The sequence below is a fragment of the Ovis aries genome, chromosome 18 (genome assembly GCF_016772045.2).
Source record: "Ovis aries strain OAR_USU_Benz2616 breed Rambouillet chromosome 18, ARS-UI_Ramb_v3.0, whole genome shotgun sequence".
In the NCBI taxonomy this organism is placed as follows: domain Eukaryota; kingdom Metazoa; phylum Chordata; class Mammalia; order Artiodactyla; family Bovidae; genus Ovis; species Ovis aries.
In genome coordinates, this window is record NC_056071.1 from 13,058,308 (window position 1) to 13,076,136 (window position 17,829).

Consider the following 17,829-nt stretch of genomic DNA (forward strand, 5'->3'; position numbering starts at 1 on the left):
TTCCGCTGCTTGCCTCTCCCGTTACCTCTGCCACTGCAGACAGATGCAGTGCTGAGCCTTGCAGCATTGGCCGGACGGAACAGAGACAAATTAGGGAAGTTCTTACTTACCTGGCACTGTTAGAAGCTGGCCTTGTGTTCCAAGCATGACAGATATGGAAGCATGAGCCGACGCTTTCTCTGATGGGATGCACTCATGGTCCTTTAGAATCCATCTCTGAACCATCACTACGGGTCTCTCACTTTCTCTATTCAGACACTTGGCTTTTCCAGATCACTACTTCCTCATTCTGTAGTTCCCAAGAATCCAGCCGTGAGTGCCTTCCGCCTCACTCCACTGAGTTCAGTGGGTCCTTTTGACAGGTCCCGAGATAACCACCTCTGGTCCAGATAGACCTCTGCTTTGTCTCCAGAGGCACCACTCACACAAGGCAGCCCCCTTGCCCTCGGTCCAATCAGCCACACCTGCCTGGCTCACTGCACTGCCCGGCCTTTGGTTGAGGAGGAGGCGGGCACCTGGCTGCTCCGCTCCTTACCGAACGCAATAGCGGCAAACTTTTCCACATGGCTGTGCTGACCTGAAGGAAAAGGAGAAGAATCAGCAGCCCCCACCCTGGGCACACACACACTCACACACACTCATACACAGATGCAGACACACGCACGCACACACACACACTCACAATCACACACACAGACATACATACTCTTCTTGCTCTATATGAGGAAATAAGAGTTCACAGCAAAGGTCTTTTCCAAAAATCTCCTTCTCAAAAAAACTTTTCTTCAAAATCTTCGTGCTCGCCCACCCCTTGATAACAGATGAGAGGGCTGAGTCACCTAAGCAGCTGTAAACCAGTCACCTCACCACTTTTTTGTGATGGTCTCTCCGCATGACGTACCTATGGTCTTCATCCTCAACCTGAAGCGAGAGACCCCTTGACGGTCCTGTCAGGCCAGGTCAGGAAGTGAGGTGACAAGCGCCCATGTCACAGAGGCCCTTTGAGTCATGTGTTTGCTGCTCAGACTGAGGCTCGGAGCACTAAAGAGTATTAATATACCTGTTCTGAGAAACCCCAGGCTTCCTATGCAACAGCCTCAAACATCCTCAGAAAACTCCTGACCCCAGCACCGGAAGGCCCACCACACTCCCCTAAGCCCACCCCACCCTGTCCTTCCTGTGTCTCTGCACAGGCCCCCATTTCAGCAGATCATCTCCCCTCACCCTCACGTCTGTGAACTGGCGGGGAAGCTTGCCTCCGGAAATCCTGCTTTCCTCATGAAAGAAGTTCTTAGCATTTTTTTAAATTAATTTATTTTAATTGAAGGCTAATTACAATATTGTGGTGGTTTTGCCATATACTGACATGAATCAGCCATGGGTGTACATATATCCCCCGTCTTGAAGCCCCCTCCTACCTCCTTCCCCATCCCATCCTTCAGGGTCATCCCAGTGTACCAGCCCTGAGCACACTGTCTCATGCATTGAACCTGGACTGGCGATCTATTTCACATATGGTAATATACACGTCTCAAGGCTATTCTCTCAGATCATCCCACCCTCGCCTTCTCCCACAGAGTCTAAAAGTCTGTTCTTTATATCTGTGTCTCTTTTGCTGTCTCACATGTAGGGTCATCATTACCATCTTTCTAAATTCCATATATATGCATTAATATACTGTATTGGTGGTTTTCTTCCTGACTTACTTCACTCTGCATAGTAGGCTCCAGTTTCATCCACCTCATTAGAACTGATTCAAGTGCACTTTTTAAATAGCTGAGTAATATTCTGTTGTGTATATGCACCACAGCTTTCTTATCCACTCGTCTGCTGAAGGACATCTAGCATTTATGAGCCTCTCCTAACGGAAACAGATGTTCAGCCTCATCACCAAATGACCTTCATTTCAATGGTACTTTCCTCCCACCTCGCCGTAGAAGTGACCTTTCCCACATGACCACAACTTCAGATTCTTTTCCCTTATAGGTTATTACAAGATATGGAGTACAGTTCCCTGTGTTATACAGTAGGACCCTGTTTTATATACGGTAGTGTGCAGCTGTTAATCCCATGGTCCCAATGTATCCCTCCCCTCCCTCCCACTTTTGTAACCATAAGTTTGTTTTCTGAGTCTGTGTCTATTCTGTAAATAAGTTCATTTGTGTTGTTTTAGATTCCACGTGAAATCTATCATATTTGATATCATATTTTGTCTGACTCTCTTCACTGAGTATGGTCATCTCTAGTTACACCTCTGTTGCCATAAATAGCAATATTCTTTTTTCTGACTAATATTCCATATATATATATAACATCTTTTTTAAATATAAAGGTTTCTAAAGGCCCAGAGACTTTTTATCCTAGCTCCATATATCCCCAGCCATGAAGAAAATAAATTGTTGTCCTTTGCAGCGAGACATGTTTCCTAAACATTATCTATAGGCTGACGTTAATCACTAAAAAGACACAGGGGCATCGTCACGTGGGTGACCAGACCTCAGGTGAGTCTGTGAAAAAAATGGCATGTTGGTTAGAAGGACTGCTCTGATCCCCTCCCCATCTCAGATCACAAATAATTCATTTGTTGATTCTTCAGCTGGGTGATGAGACATGATGGGCGTCAGCGTGGAGGTCAAGGAGGCAGGACAGTGGGCATTTAAAGGCAAGGCTGTGAGCCCAAGACGCGCCTTCAGAATCTTCAGGGTTGGAAGCTCTGGATCCTGCCATTCATCATGTGCTCAGCCGCAGCCGTGTCCGACTCTCTGCAGTCCTATGGACTATAGCCCACATCAGGCTCCTCTGTCCATGGGGATTCTCCAGGCAAGAATACTGGAGTGGGTTGCCATGCCCTCCTCTCCAGGGGATCTTCCTAATCCAGGGATCAAACTCAGGTATCCCACATTGCTGGCAGGTTCTTTACCCCTGAGCCATCGGGGAAGCCCATTGTTCATCTATCTCCACCCAAATTTGGAGCCTTGACTGGAAAGTGGAAAAAGAGGTCTTGTCTTCAGATGTCCTTTCATTGCTCTGACGGTTGAATCCTTGATGCTGGGAGAAAGTGAGCAAAGTAAGAGTCGCGAGGCCGGAAACTCTCTCCCCAGCTGTGCTTCTCCGAGGCCTCTTCCCTTCTGTAAACAGCGCCAGATGGAGACTAAGGAGACTCTTAAAAAGGGACAAACGCCAACACCAAGTCGGCATTTTCTCCTATCACCCAAAGGCTGAGAGGCTGTGAGTGAAAAGCACAGGGCACTAAACAAGCCTGCCTGCCCGCCACTGACAGAGAAGCACAGCCCCCTGGCCTGGCCCGAGCGGAGCTCTGCGGTCCAGGCTCACTTCACACTACCGCGCTGTCCGAGGCCCTGGAACAGAGTGGCTTCCGTTGGCACGCAGAGTCTCCTTTTCAGAACACACACTTATAAACATGTTTTTTTAGAGCCAAAACTTTTTTTTTAATAGCCTAGCTTTTCTTCATACCCAGCAGTCGGAAAACAAGGGGGCTCAGGGCTGTTTTCTCAGGGTGCTCACACCTGGCAGGCCTCCCAGGTGGCACTAATGGTCAAGATCCCACCTGCCCCTGCAGGAGATATGGGTCCAATCCCTGGGTGGGGAAGATCCCCTGGAGGAGGGCACAGCAACCCACTCCAGCACCCTTGCCTGGGAAGTCCCATGGACAGAAGAGCCTGGCAGGCTACAGTCCATGGGGTCGCAAAGAGTTGGACACGAATGAAGGGACTCCGCACAGCACACACGCCTGGTGATACAAGGACGCACCTGAGGCTGAGGCAAGTCCTGTCAGCCCAGCTGGCCCATCCCGAATCACCATACATGTTCAACTCTTTTTTGAGGGGGAGGCTGTGCCATGCAGCACACGAGATATTCCCCCACCAGCCTTGGGGGGCATGAAGTCTTCACCACCAGACCACCAAGGAAGTCCACAGCATTCAACTCATAGGCAGAGAGACCCCTTGCCTAGAAACCCTTGGTTGAAAAGCCAACCACAATGAGACGCATTACAGGAACAGAACAATCAGCCATGTGAAGGCACAGGCTGCCGCCACTTAGGGGGACCATTGCCAGTCATTTTTCTGGAAAAGGCCACCCTATCCCAGGGCTTGACTCACTGGATTAGAGTCATACTTCCCCCTGTGAGCAAACTGAGGGACAGCACTCCTGGGTGCCGTTTCTCTTGTCAACTGCCAAATTATAAATGGCAACCCACTGCAGTATTCTTGCCTGGAGAACCCCATGGATGAAGGAGCCTGGTGGGCTGCAGTCCATGGGGTCGCAAAGAGTCGGACACGACTGAGCGACTTCACTCTCATTTCACTTGTTGCTCAGTCCTGTCTGACTGTTTGCAACCGCATGGGCTGTAGCCCACGAGGCTCTTCTGTCCATGGGATTCTCCAGGCAAGAGGACTGGAATGGGTCGCCATTCCCTTCTCCAGAGGATCTTGCCAACCCAGATATCGAACCTGGGTCTGCCACATTGTGGGCAGATTCTTTACAGTCTGAGTCACCAGCAATTCTAAAGTTCCTCTTAACCTCATCCTCCTCTACCTTCTCCCGGGAAGAAACACCTACAGAAACTAAGGTTCAAGAAAATGCTCCGAGAGCTGATTTGTGCTGTTGTGCAGCAAAAACTAAAATTGTCAAGCAATTATATGCCAACTTTAAAAAGATAAAATCAATATGTGCAACAACGGTATATTCCACTCACATAAATCATATATATAGTTCAAGATCATAAAAGCCAAACAAAATTAAATTTAAATTGGTATATAGGCTATAAGATAAAAATATATATAAGAAACTAAAATTATCCTATTCTTTAAAATCACTTGAAAAAACTGAAGGCATGACTCAAGTCCTAGAAAATGGATAGAAAACCTGTATACACATGAATTGTAAAAGGGATCCCAATGTAGAAAAAAAAAATACATTTCATTAAAAAAAAAAAAAAAAAAAAAACAATGATTTGGCCAGGTACCGCAGACCTGCTGCTGAAAATGCTAAACGCATATTCCCCTTGTTTCGCTGACGCTGTCTGTGACACCAGTTGCCTCACTGCTCACACTGTGCACACTGTTGGTTGAACCCAGGATAGGCCAGTGCAAGCTAAGAGGCTGGCAGGAGACGCGAGGAGCCGTAGGGATGGCAGACACGTTCATTCTCTCCCGCCAGGTACAGCAGTCATCCTGGACACCCTGCATCCTCTGCTCTCACGGCTCAGCCAACAGACACAGCCGCCAGGCAGCAGCAGTGCCGCTGCTTTCCTGCTTTCTGGCGGAGCTCACGTACGCTTACCGCACAAAGCAACCCCCGGCCACGCAGGTACCTCGTGACGCACATGCGCAGTGCACACATGATCGCAGCTGTTCCATGTCATTTACAAAGCGTGCGGTGAGAGATCCTGCAGACGGCGTCTTGGCTGATTTGCCCTCTCTCCCCCACGCTCCTGTTCGCCTACGAAATTCCCAAGCGAGATAAACATGAGGACGCATAAGCACTGCGACTGAGAAGCAGTCTGTTGGTAAACTGAGCTGCATTTAGACATTTCTGCCAGTTTACAAAGTTAGTTTAGTGAAAACAGCCAGAGCTGCTGCGTGTTCAACCGTATGAGCCAATGCAGCCTGGCCTTCTTTAAAGAAAGTGTCAGGTAAAAGACGACCAGGACACCAAAAGAAAACGTCTAACAAGCTTTGTAATGACGAAGCGCTACCGGGCAGGATTCCTGGACCCGAACGAGGCAGGTCGAGGAAGTCTGGGCCGGGCCGTGTTAAAAGCAGCTTATATAAGTTTGTTGCGAGGGATGATGGTCAGGTTAATGGATGGAGGTTTGGATAGGTCATCGGGCCGAGGTGTTGAGGGCTGATAGGTCCTTCTACGTGGCTGGGGTGGGGCAGCTTTAGGGCGATCTGTGCTGTCACTGGTCCCCGGGATCTGGGAGGCTCCTTCCTTAGGAACCTCCCCCACCAGCAGGGGAGGGGAAGGGGCGGCCCATCATGGCCCCCAGGGTCCGACCTTACATTCTGACCCTTTCGATAGGGTAAGGGGCGCCATTATCGTTTCTGGCTACTTCCCGCTGAAGTGGGGCGTCGTTGGGGCTGAGGGTCGTGGCCGGATCCTGGTGACCTTTAGGGGGCCTCAGGGTCTCTGGACAGGAGCTTGGAGTATGCGGCCACCATCACCATTCGTCCAGTAGCCATCTGGGTCAGGTCCCTGACCCTCTGGAGGATGATTGGAAAAACACAAGGTCCTATCGACAGGATGAGGAACAAGGCGGTGAGGGGTCCGAGAAGTGGGAGAAGCCATCCTGCCCAAGATGACTTCCACCATCCCGAAAAGTCGGAACCGCCTGACGCGGCCTGTCTAAATCTGACGCTTTCTCTCAGCTCTCTGAACTTGTTCTGAACTATCCCCGAGGCATTAATGAAAAAACAACAGTCTTCTCCTAAGAACTGACAGGTTCCCCCTTTTTCGGCCGTTAGCAGGTCTAGGGCCCTTCGATTTTGGAGAGCCACTGCTGCCAGAGAGGTTATCTGGGTCTGTAGTGCCATCAGGGACTCTGCCACCTTGTCCAGGTCTCGACTGAGGTCTGCGGACAGCTCATAGTAAAAGTGTGTGGCTGCTCCCAATCCCCCCACCCCCAGTCCTAAGGCTGTGAATAACCCTCCTCCGAGGAGCAGGGGAGCCGCAGCCAGTGCCCTTCGTCGGCGGTGGGTTGGGGTCGGATCTGGTCTTCCATCGCCTGCGGGGTCAGAATGGTCAGCTAGGGCGTAAGGAAGACTGGGGTGCAAGGCTAGTCCAGTTGGGCAGAAAACGTTGTAATAAGGTGGTTAGATTACAGAGAAAGACTATCCCGGGTTTTCCGCATATTGGAGGGTTTGGGGATAGGGTCCTCGTCTCAAGCCATCACAGGCCACTGTGGTTAATGAGGTGTCTTTGGCCAGAACGCAAGAGGCATTGGCTGGCAGATACTATACCTCGGTGGTCAAGGGCCCCATTGGCCAGGTTACTTTCGTGGCATTTAGAGTGAGATTTTGGGCCTCTATCCATTTGCTGGGAATCGGTTGGGCAAGGAATGGTCGGGGTCTCAAGGGGAGACAGAGCCAACATGAGAGGTTTGGTGAGGTTTCAGTCAGGGTCTGATAGGTGTCATTGCGGCTGGTGAAAATTTGGGATGAAAAATCTAAGGGTTTGAGCGCCTGATGAACCTGGTCTGGGAGTTTGTTGGGCTCATGGTGTGGATCAGAGGCTTTAGTTGCCAGCTTTATGAGGTCCTATTGCACCCTATGTTGGGTTTGTTTTCGCCTCTGATCTTGGGCCCCCTTCCCGTCTGTCATTCCATAGTGAGTTAGCATGGTAAAACAGAGATCTTTGCCTCCAGCTTTATGGCAGTTAGAGGCTGAACTTGATTTGGCTGTCCCAAGGCTCTTGGCCGTCCAATACCATTTACCTCCATGAGAGCATGGCTGGGCAGGTGGAGCATAACAGTCTCCGCGGACATAAGTGTAGGCTGTGAACCCAGTTCCCCAGCGGTCTCGTTCGGTGCAGCCCTGGGGGCGGGGTGTAGGTTGTCCAGCCTGTATTATCATGGCCAGGAGGAATAGTGGCAAGAACACGTTTAGCTATAATATTAGAAGGAGAGTGATAAAAGAGAAGAAGTCAATTTGAGATTCCGTAAAAAGGAGAAAGGTCCCCTGTAAGTGTAGATCAAAAATTGCCTGAAAGAAAGAGTCACAGTCGGTGATTGGGGTAGCTAGCCAAAGGTCCTGTAGTAGGGCCAAGATAAAGTCTTCAAGGCAGGCTAGGGTGAGAGATATATGGCCAGGTCAGGGTGCCCCAAAGGAATAGCACCCCAGGAGTAGGGAACAGATGGCAAGGTAAGCAAGGGCCAGTGAAAGTCGAAGTGTGAGTGGCCAGTCCTGGGGGGCCGTGACAGCCAGTCCCATGGCGAAGAGTAAGGTCAAAGCTGTGACTGGCGACAGCCACAGCTGATGAGGCCAGACAAGCATTGGATGGGGCGTGTCGCTCACTGGCGGGAGGCAAGGGTGTCTTAGTAATGGTGATCTTGGTAGGTCCCAAGATTTTAGAGGTGTAAGTTTCCAGGGGTTTAGAAGGAGGCAGGCCATGTAGGGGAGCCCGTTGGAGCCGTGTGATGTGGTACCACGGCTCGTGTCCCCACAGTTTGGCTGCTGTAGGGGTGGTGAGGACCACCGTGAAAGGCCCCGTCCACTGGGGCTGAAGGGGTCGAGGCGTCAGCATTTTAAGGAGGACCTGATCTCCTGGTGTCAAAGTGGGGGGCGGGGTCTCCTGGTTATGGTCTCTGACAGGTTGAGGGAGGACACGGTCAGCGTGTTCTCTGAGTAGGGCCCTTAGGAGGGTGAAGTAGGGCAAGTAAGTCCCCAGAGGAGGCGTTGGGGGATCTGGAAGTTTGGTCAGTAGATATGGCCTACCGTACAGCAGTTCAAAAGGTGTCAAACCCGTCTTAGCATGAGGAGTTGTCCGTATGCAGGTCAAGGGCTGCTGGCAGGAGGTCGACCCAGGAGAGACGGAGTTCTGCTGTTAACCTGGTCAGATGAGCCTTGAGGATGCCGTTAGCCCGTTCCACCTTGCCTGATGACTGAGGCCTGTATGGGACATGTAAGTGCCAAGACATGTTTAAAGCCTCGGCTATTTGCTGAGTGATTTGAGAAACAAAGGCGGGCCCGTTATCAGACTGAATGGAGTTGGGGAGCCCAAACCGTGGAATGCGGTGTGTTAAGAGAGTGTCAGCGACGGTATCGGCTGTCTCCCGGGCAGTGGGGAATGCTTCTACCCATCCAGAAAAGGTGTCGACACAGACCAGCATATACAGGAAGGTCCGATGTCTAGGCATGTGAGTAAAGTCTATCTGCCAATCCTGTCCCGGCAGGTGTCCCCTCAACTGGTGAGTTTCTTGAGGTGGCCTGAGTCCTCCTTGAGGAGAGGTCTTGGCACAGATTAGGCAGCGACCATGGACTGCCTGAATGGTAGGTCGGAGATGTAACGGGGAAAAGAGAGGGCTAAGGAAGGTCAAGAGTGTGCGGGGCCCAATGTGTAAAGTCATGGATCTGGGTGATAATGGACATTGCCTGCTTTTCAGGTAGGACTAGTTTGTCGTGGAGCGTGATCCATCCCAAGGGGTGTTTGGAAGCACCCTCCTGTGAGAGGAGGGCCTCCATTTCGGCCTTTGAGTAGTTAGGTGTAAGGGAGGTCTTAAGAAATAGTATAGGCAGAGGCCCCCACTGTAAGGCTATCTGTCGGGCCACCTGGTCAGCCCTATTGTTGCCTAGGGAAACCGTGTCGTGAGTCATTTGATGTCCTTTGCAGTGTAGGATGGCTACCTGGGTGGGCTGTGAGATGGCCTCCAGGAGCGTGGCGATTAGGGGGCATTAGAGATGGGTGATCCCTTGGTGGTGAGGAATGCTCTCTCCCTCCAAATAGCTGAATGAGAATGTGCAATCAGAAAGGCATATTTGGAGTCAGTACAGATGTTAACCCGTTTTCCCGTTGCCAGGTGTAAGGCTCTAGTGAGCGCTGTTAGTTCTGCCTTTTGGGAGGTGGTTCCCTCCGGCAGCGGGCGAGCCTCGAGGATGTCACTGGTGGTCACAACTGCATACGCAGCGGCCCGGCGCCCGGTAGAGCCTTATTTTGAACTGCCATCTACAAATAGCATGAGGTCTGGGTTTTGTAGCGCAGTAGCAAAAAGGTTTGGGGGTGGTTGGGTGAGAGTGTCTAGGACCTTTATGCATGAGTGAGGTCCTGTGTCTTTGCCTGAAGGATAGGTTGGAAGTGAAGGGAGAGAAGATAGGGGGTTTAGCTGGGAGCTGCAGCCCAAAGTAACCTGGGGGTTATCCAGAAAGACTAGGTGGAATTGTTAGAGCCGAGAGTCGCTAAGGTCTGACAGGAATTTGGAAGCTAAGAGGTCAGCCTGGCGGTGTGGTGAGAATATAGTTAGGGGTTGATCTAGAATTAGCTTTTTGCATCTGCGTATAGAGAAGCTGCTGCTGCCAGGGCACGTAGGCAGGGGAACCATCCCCGGGCGGTGGGGTCTAACTGTTTGGAGATAAATGCCTCTGGCAGCATTTCAGGGCCCGCAGGCTGTATGAGGGCTCCAAAGGCTATGCCCCCTTTTTCATCAGTGTACAGGTGATGGGGAGATTGGGATTGGGCAGAAAGAGCAGGGAAGAGGACAGCAAAGCTGAGCAGAGGTTGTAGAAAGCCTTTTTGACCTCTGTTTCTGAAGAGAGTGGTCCAGTAGGGGTGTCTTTTGCGGCTGTGTAGAGGGGTTTAGCCAGTGAAGCATAGTTGGGGACCCAGTGCCAGAAGCATCCTGTTAACCCCAAAAAGGATAAGATTTGTTCCCCAGTGGAAGGGGGGCAGAGGTCTCGGAGAAAGCTGAGTCTGTCAGTAGTCAGAGCTTTAGCTGTTCGGGTAATCTTTAGACCTAGGTAAGCTACAGAGGTCTGGGTGAGCTGGGCCTTTTGTTGAGATGCTCGGTATCCTTTAGAGCTAAGGAAGTTAAGAAGAATAGTGGTATGAGTCTGAGAGAGAGCTTGTGAGGGGCTGCAGAGCAGAAGGTCATTCACATACTGTAAGAGGACAGTAGGGGCCAGCGGGCATGTAGCCAGATCCCGGGCCAGAGCCTGGCCAAAAAAATGGGGGCTGTCTCTAAACCCTTGGGGAAGGACTATCCATGTTAGCTGGGAGGACTGTCGGGTTTCTGGGTCGGTCCATGTGAAAGCAAAGAGGAACTGGCAGTCTGGGTGTAAGGGAACAGTGAAAAAGGCATCTTTGAGGTCTATGACAGTAAAGTGTATTGCTAGGGATGTCAGAAAGTAATGTATAAGGATTGGGGACAATTGATGAGCAGGGATTATGGCCTCGTTTATCAGTCGAAGGTCCTGGACCCGTCGGTAGCCGCCAGAAGCTTTCCGTACCGGGAGAATGGGGGTACTGCAGGGCGAGGCCGTGGGGACCAGCAGGCCCTGGCCTAAGAGACGGTCTATGATTGGTTTAAGACCACATAGGTGAGTCTGAGAGATGGGGAATTGAGGGTGGCTTGGGAAGCGGGAAGGATCACGTAGTTTGATCAGGATGGGGGTGTGATGGGTTGCTACCAGAGGGATTTCAGTGTCCCAGATGCTAGGGTCGACAGTTGGAGCCTCAGGGGAGCAGAGGAGGAGCAGGGGCAAGGTGAGAGATTGGGAAAGTGAGAGCGGTAGGTGAATGGTGGCCCTAAGCTTAGCTAAAATGTCCCGCCCCAGCAGGGGAGTGGGGCATGAAGGGATTATCAGAAGAGAGTGTGTGAACAGAAGTGATCAAGCTGACAGGGCTGTGGCCCAGTCTGCCGGGGTTGTGAAGACGTGCCGTCTATACCTACCACCGAGACCTGGGAAGGAGGCAAGGTGCCCCCGAAGGAGGGAAGGACTGAGTACATAGCCCCCATATCCATCAAGAAATTGATAGACTTACCCACCACTTGAAGCATTACCCTGGGCTCGGCTTGGGTTATGGGGGTCCCCAAGTCTGGGCACCGTCAATCTTGATCAAAGGAGAGAAGTTCCAAGGCGGGGTGTGGGGAGGAAATGTCCTTTTGGGGGCCTAGACCTCGGCCTGGTAAGGTCGGGGTCTGGGTCGCCTGGGGACAATCACTTGCCCAATGTCCCTGTTGTTTGCAACGAGGGCACGGCTTTGTCAGGGGCCGGGGGTTTGGGCATTGGCGAGCCCAGCGGCCCTCATGACCGCATTTAAAGCAGCCTCCCGGTGGTGGCTTTTGGGGACCCACCTTTTGTCCCGCAGCCAGCCATAGGGCTGCCACCAGTGCTTGGGTGTGTTTTTCAAGGAGGTCGGCCTGGAGTTCGGCTTTTTGTTTAGGCCTTGCCTTGCAGCTAGCTTCGGTGGTTTCCTCTTGGGCATTGTAAACCTTAAAGGCCATTTTTACCATGTCTCAGAGTGGGGTCTGAGGCCCATCCTCAGCCTTGAAGAGTTTTTTTCTGATGTCTGAAGCTGATTGGGATATAAAACGGTTGGCTAGGGTAGTAACCCCGCCGGAGAATCTGGGGCAATCCAGGTATATGTGGTGAGAGCCTCTGTCAGCCTGTTAAGAAAGGCTGCTGGGTTTTCATCGGGGCCCTGGGTCACTTCATCTAGTTTAAGTAGGTTTACTACCTTAAGGGAGGTGGTCTCCGTTCCCTCCAAGAGGCATTCTATCATGTATTGAATGTTGGCCTTCCCTCTTTGTCCCTCCTGATAGTCTCAGTCTGGGTCTACGTCTGGAATAGCAGCCGCTCCAGGTGGCTGGGCAGGGTCAGCTGGGTTGGCTAGATGTCTCCGATCTGCTATCTCCCTTGCTGTGGCCCAAATGGCCTTTCTTTCTTCTGGGGTAGTAGTGGACCCCAGGGTGACAAATACATCTTGCCAGGTGAGGGCGTAAGATTGAGATAGCTGGGTGAAGTTTTTGATGTAATTGGAAGGGTTGGCCGAGTAGGAGCCCAGCCACTGTTCAATATGGGCAAAGTCTTGGAGTGAAAAGGGGACGTGGACATGGGTGAGACCCTCCGGGCCGGCCACCTGGCGGAGAGGAAGCAGGGGAGCTGGCGGCGGATTGGGAGCTGTCTGCGACTGTGTGTGTGCGCTGACCGGTGAGTCAGAAAGTGGGGGGCATGGAGGAAGGGGTGGATATTGAGGTGGAGCCAAGGGAGCGGCGAGAGGCGTAGTCACAGGAGAGCTGGGCTGTGAGAACAGTGAAGGGGAAGAGGCGATGAGGGGGGAAGGGGTGGATGGAGAGACGGAGCCAAGGACGGAGCCTCGGGGGCGGCGGGAGGCATGGTCACAGGAGAGTTGGGTATGGAGGGAGTGGGTGAGGGTGACAGAGGGGAGGTTGGTGAGGCAAGGCATGAAGGAAGGGGTGGGTATAGAGATGGCCTTGTTACAAGAGGGCTAGGCTGTGAGGACGATGGGAGAGGGGAGGACATGGAGGGAGTGGGTGAGGGCGACAGAGGAGGGGTTAGTGAAGTAGCAGGGGCTGGAGTGTAGGGTGGGGGGGCCACTAGGTCTTCTGGAGGCACTGTGAGGGCAGAAGTTTCCGCCTCAGGCGTCCCTGGGTGGGCCGCTGATGGCCTCCCTGGTGATGCAGGGCTAGAGAGAGCCATGGTTAGGAGAATTTCAGAAGGGGAACAGCGGGTTCATAGGGTGGGACGGGAGCACAACAGCCAGAAAGCCTGTGTGTAGGGCACCTCAGACCATTTTCCCGTCCTCCGGCAGTAATTATCTAAGTCAGGGAGGATGTCAAAATCGAAAGTTCCGGTTGGCGGCCATTGTGAGCCGTTATCTACAGAATATTGGGGCCATGCCTCAGAACAAAGGAAGGTTAAGCGTTTGGAACGAATTTCTCCGGAGATATGTAGAGTTCTGAGGTTGGCAAGTACACATTCTAGTGGCGTAAACCAGGGCCGGTCAGGCTTGGAGGCAGCCGCCCCCATGGCAAATATGAAATGAAGGTCCTGGACCAATCGTTAATGGGGCTGGGAGTAGTCCTGTCAGGCGTCCCTGAACGGGCTGTCAACCCAGCAAGGAGGCTGCTCAGCCAAGATGGACATCTCCAAATTGACAGGTGGCAAGGAATAGCAAGCCTGGCTTGTGGAGGAGGGGTCCAGATGCGGCTGCGATTTACTGAAACCAGGACACCCTAGGCATAATCGCCATGGGAGCAAAAAACCCCAGAGCCCAACCAATGGAACTTACCCTGTGTCCTGCCAGACGGTTGAATGGTCCGGGAGGCGTGACGGGGTGACCTGGTCTGGCGCGGGCCAGACCCGAGGGGGCGGCAAACCCCGCTCGTCATGGGATGGGCCCTCGCCTCGAGCCCCACGCTGGGCGCCAAATGTTAGGTAAAAGACGACCAGGACACTAAAAAAAAAACGTCTAACAAGCTTTTTAATGACGAAGGGCTACCGGGTGGGATTCCTGGACCCAAACAAGGCAGGTCGAGGAAGTCTGCGCCCGGGCCCTGTTAAAAGCAGCTTATTTAAGTGTGTTGTGAGGGATGGTCAGGTTAATGGATGGGGGTTTGGATAGGTCGTCGGGCCGAGGTGTCGCAGGCTGATAGGTTCTTCTACGTGGCTGGGGTGGGGCGGCTTTAGCTGGCGAGCTGTGCTGTCACTGGTCCCCGGGATCTGGGAGGCTCCTTCCTTAGGGACCTTCCCCCTCGAGGGAGGGAAGGGGAGGCCCATCATGGCCCCCGGGGTCCGACCTTACAGAAAGTAGAAGCGGACTTCATCTGCATCTTCCCCCCACTACACCCCCCACCCCCCGGTAGGGCTACCCAGTCAGAGTGTTGGGATCCTTCCAAAGTGAACACTGAAGGGCGGTCTCTCCACTTTAGGGTGGTCCCTCCACTGTAGGGCTGATGCCCTTGACGCGCCCACAGTGGTACCCTACCCCCATCACCTCTGCTCATCTTGCTACTCCATTCAGTTCAGTTCAGTCGCTCAGTCACGTCCAACTCTTTGTGACCCCATGGACTGCAGCACGCCAGGCTTCCCTGTCCATCACCAACTCGTGGAGCTTGCTCAAACTCATGTACACAGAGTCGGTGATGCATCCAACCATCTCATCCTCTGTCATCCCCTTCTCCTGCCTTCAGTCTTTCCCAGAATCAGTCTTTTCCAGTGAGTCCATTATTTGCGTCAGGTGGCCAAAGTATTGAAGTTTCAGCTTCAGCATCAGACCTTCCAGTGAATATTCAGGACTAATTTCCTTTAGGATAGACTGGTTTGATGCCTTTGCAGTCCAAGGGACTCTCATGAGTCTTCAACACCACAGTTCAAAAGCATCAGTTCTTTGGAGCTCAGCCTTCCTGGTCCAACTCTCACATCCATACATGACTACTAGAAAAACCATACCTTTGACTAGACAGATCTTTGTGGGCAAAGTAATGTCTCTGCTTTTTAGTATACTGTCTAGGTTGGTCATAACTTTTCTTCCAAGTAGCAAGTGTCTTAATCTCAGGGCACACGAGCCCAGGGTTGGTAAGTGGCTGGAGGACATGGAACCAGACTTCCTAGCGGTAAAATTCCATAGGAGAATCAAACACAAAAAACTCAGATAGCTACTAACGTTGAAGACCAATTTATCATTCATCTCATATCATAATCAGAGCAATAGAAATACAGATTTGAGAGGATATCTCATGGCAGCATCAAAGGGCCGACCACAAACTAGGAAGTGAGCTGGAAGCTACCTAACTTAAACCGAATTTCAGCTATGGAAGTGATCGAGGAAAATTTATGCATTCTGTATTGAGGAGAAGAGAAATTCAGGATAAAAATGGCAAATACTGAGTCTAAACACATTTTTGGAGGTTGTGGGGCCAGAGAGGAAAGCACATATACACAGAAATACAAATAAACTCTAGTTCTGTGTCAACATGTTTTGGGTTCATAACAGTTTAGAATCGTCTGAGTGTGCTTTGAAGCAGTTCGTATCTCCAATCCTTACAACCCTGCTTATCCACAAGTTTGAGTTTTAAGCAGTAGATTCAAAACACACAGTGATTATCAAGTCAAAAAAATCACAACCTGAGTGACTACATTCTGTCCACTCTCTCTGACCGCTTGTAATTGTTTGTGCTTAAAGTGTAAGCAGTGAGCACAGCGCGATTCTGAAAGGGGTAGTGTTTTGGTAATGACCAGTGGACACAGTTAAGTTCACTACGAAATATTTCACTGAAATCAAATCTTTCAAATGTATACTCTTTAAATTGATTTAAAACAAGAGTGAGTATAGAAAACGATTTCTTGATTTAAGATTTCCTCATTGACAGACGCATACAGCTATATATAACACAGACAACAGGGATTTACTGTATAGTACAGAGAACTATATTTAGCATCTTGTAATAAACTACAATAGAAAAGAATGTTTTTTAAACTATAGATATTTACATATATATATAACAGAAATATTTTGCCTGCAACTAACACAATATTGTAAATCAATGATACTTTAATAACAAAAGGAAATGAGTGCTAATTGTTACATGATTACTAACAAAAATTTGCTGTTTAGAGGTATCATGTGCTGTCAACGTTCAATCGCTAAGTCGTACCTGACTCTTTGTGACCCTTTGGACTGTAACCTACCAGGCTCCTCTGCCCACGGGAGTTTTTAGGCAAGAATATTGAAGTGGCTTGCCATTTCCTTTTCTAGCAGACCTTCCCAACCCAGAGATCGAACCCACGTCTCTTGGGTCTCCTGCATTGGCAGGCACGTTCTTTACCAGTACACAACCACCTCCATACACAACAATTTTGCTGTATAGAGGTCATGTGAAAACGGATCTACTTTGGGCAGTCAACACACCCTCTGCACCTCTGCACCTCTGCATTTGCTGAGCCCACGTTCAGGAACATTCTTCTCTGGCTAGCCCCGGGGCATGGATCCTCGCACTTCTTCAGTCCTCTGCCCCAGTGCCACCTTATCCAAGAAGTCTTCCATGATTGCTACCCACATCCTTCGGTTTGGGGCTTCCTAGCCAGATGTACATGTCTCCATTTCCGCAGCCACCTGTTCTGTACTGGTTCCCCTTCTCCAGGAACTCCCAGCTCCTCGGGACAGTCAAGGCTTTGTTTCAATCACATGCTGATTTTTAGCACCCAGAACAATGTCTAACCTGCCCCCACCCAGGCACTTGGTAATTACTCACTGAAGAAAAAAATAGTAATTGGGTGATTGCTGGATCACGTGATTTATGCTTTACTCCCTGTCTCAGAATTGCCGCAAAGGTGGCAACCTTTGTTCAGGAAAATTGCTTACTCTTATACTCAAGGGCAAAAGCCTGCATCTGTAGTCTGCATCGCGACCTCGGTGGTACAGGGAGAGAGGGTGTAGATGATGCTCAGGAAATAGGACCTCGGTTCTCACTGGCTGCATCTACTCCCCCATCACAGCTTGACACCTGAGGCTTCCTTCTTCACCCAACCCTCTCTCACCCTTTCCTTTGCATCTTTAAAGGAAACCAAAAGCGCTGTCTAGTAAGCATCCACAAAGCTTGGGCACATTTCAGGGTCCCAGCTAGACAAAGCATTCAAGACCAGAAGGAAAATGGCAGAAGGGATAGGTAGTTTGGGAAGGTCGTGTACACACTGCTATCTTCAAAACAGATCACTAACAAGGATCTATTATACAGCATATGGAACTCTACTCAACGTTATGTGCCAGCCTGGATGGGAGAGGAGTGTGGGGGAGAACAGATACATGTAGACGTGTGGCTGAATCCCTTTGCTGTTCACCGGAAACTACCGCGGCATTGTTAGTTTGCTGTTAAAAAGGAGTTAAAGTTGGTCAGTCGTGTCCGACTCTGCGACCCCATGGACTGTAACCTGCCAGGCTCCTCTGTCCATGGAATTCTCCAGGCAAGAATACTGGAGTGGGTAGCCATTCCCTTCTCCAGGGGATCTTCCCAAACCAGGGATCGAACTCAGATGTCCTGAATTACAGGCAGATTCTTTACTGTCTAAGCCACCAGGAAAGCTTATTAATTGGCTATACCCCAATACCATATAAAACATTTAAAGTTTGAAAAAAAAAACAAAAAAGATGGCTAAGCAACTGAACACCATGTGATGGGACATGAGACTAGGGGAGCCTGCCAGAGGTGGAGCAATGTGGCTCTGGGCTGGTGCCCCCCTCACCCCAGCCTTTGCCCAGCAGTAGCAGGGGATGGGGTAGCCCCTTGCTTTGCCCCCAAGAGTGACACAACTTCTACCACTTGAGGTTCTAAGTGGCAGCACCCACTCCTCTGAA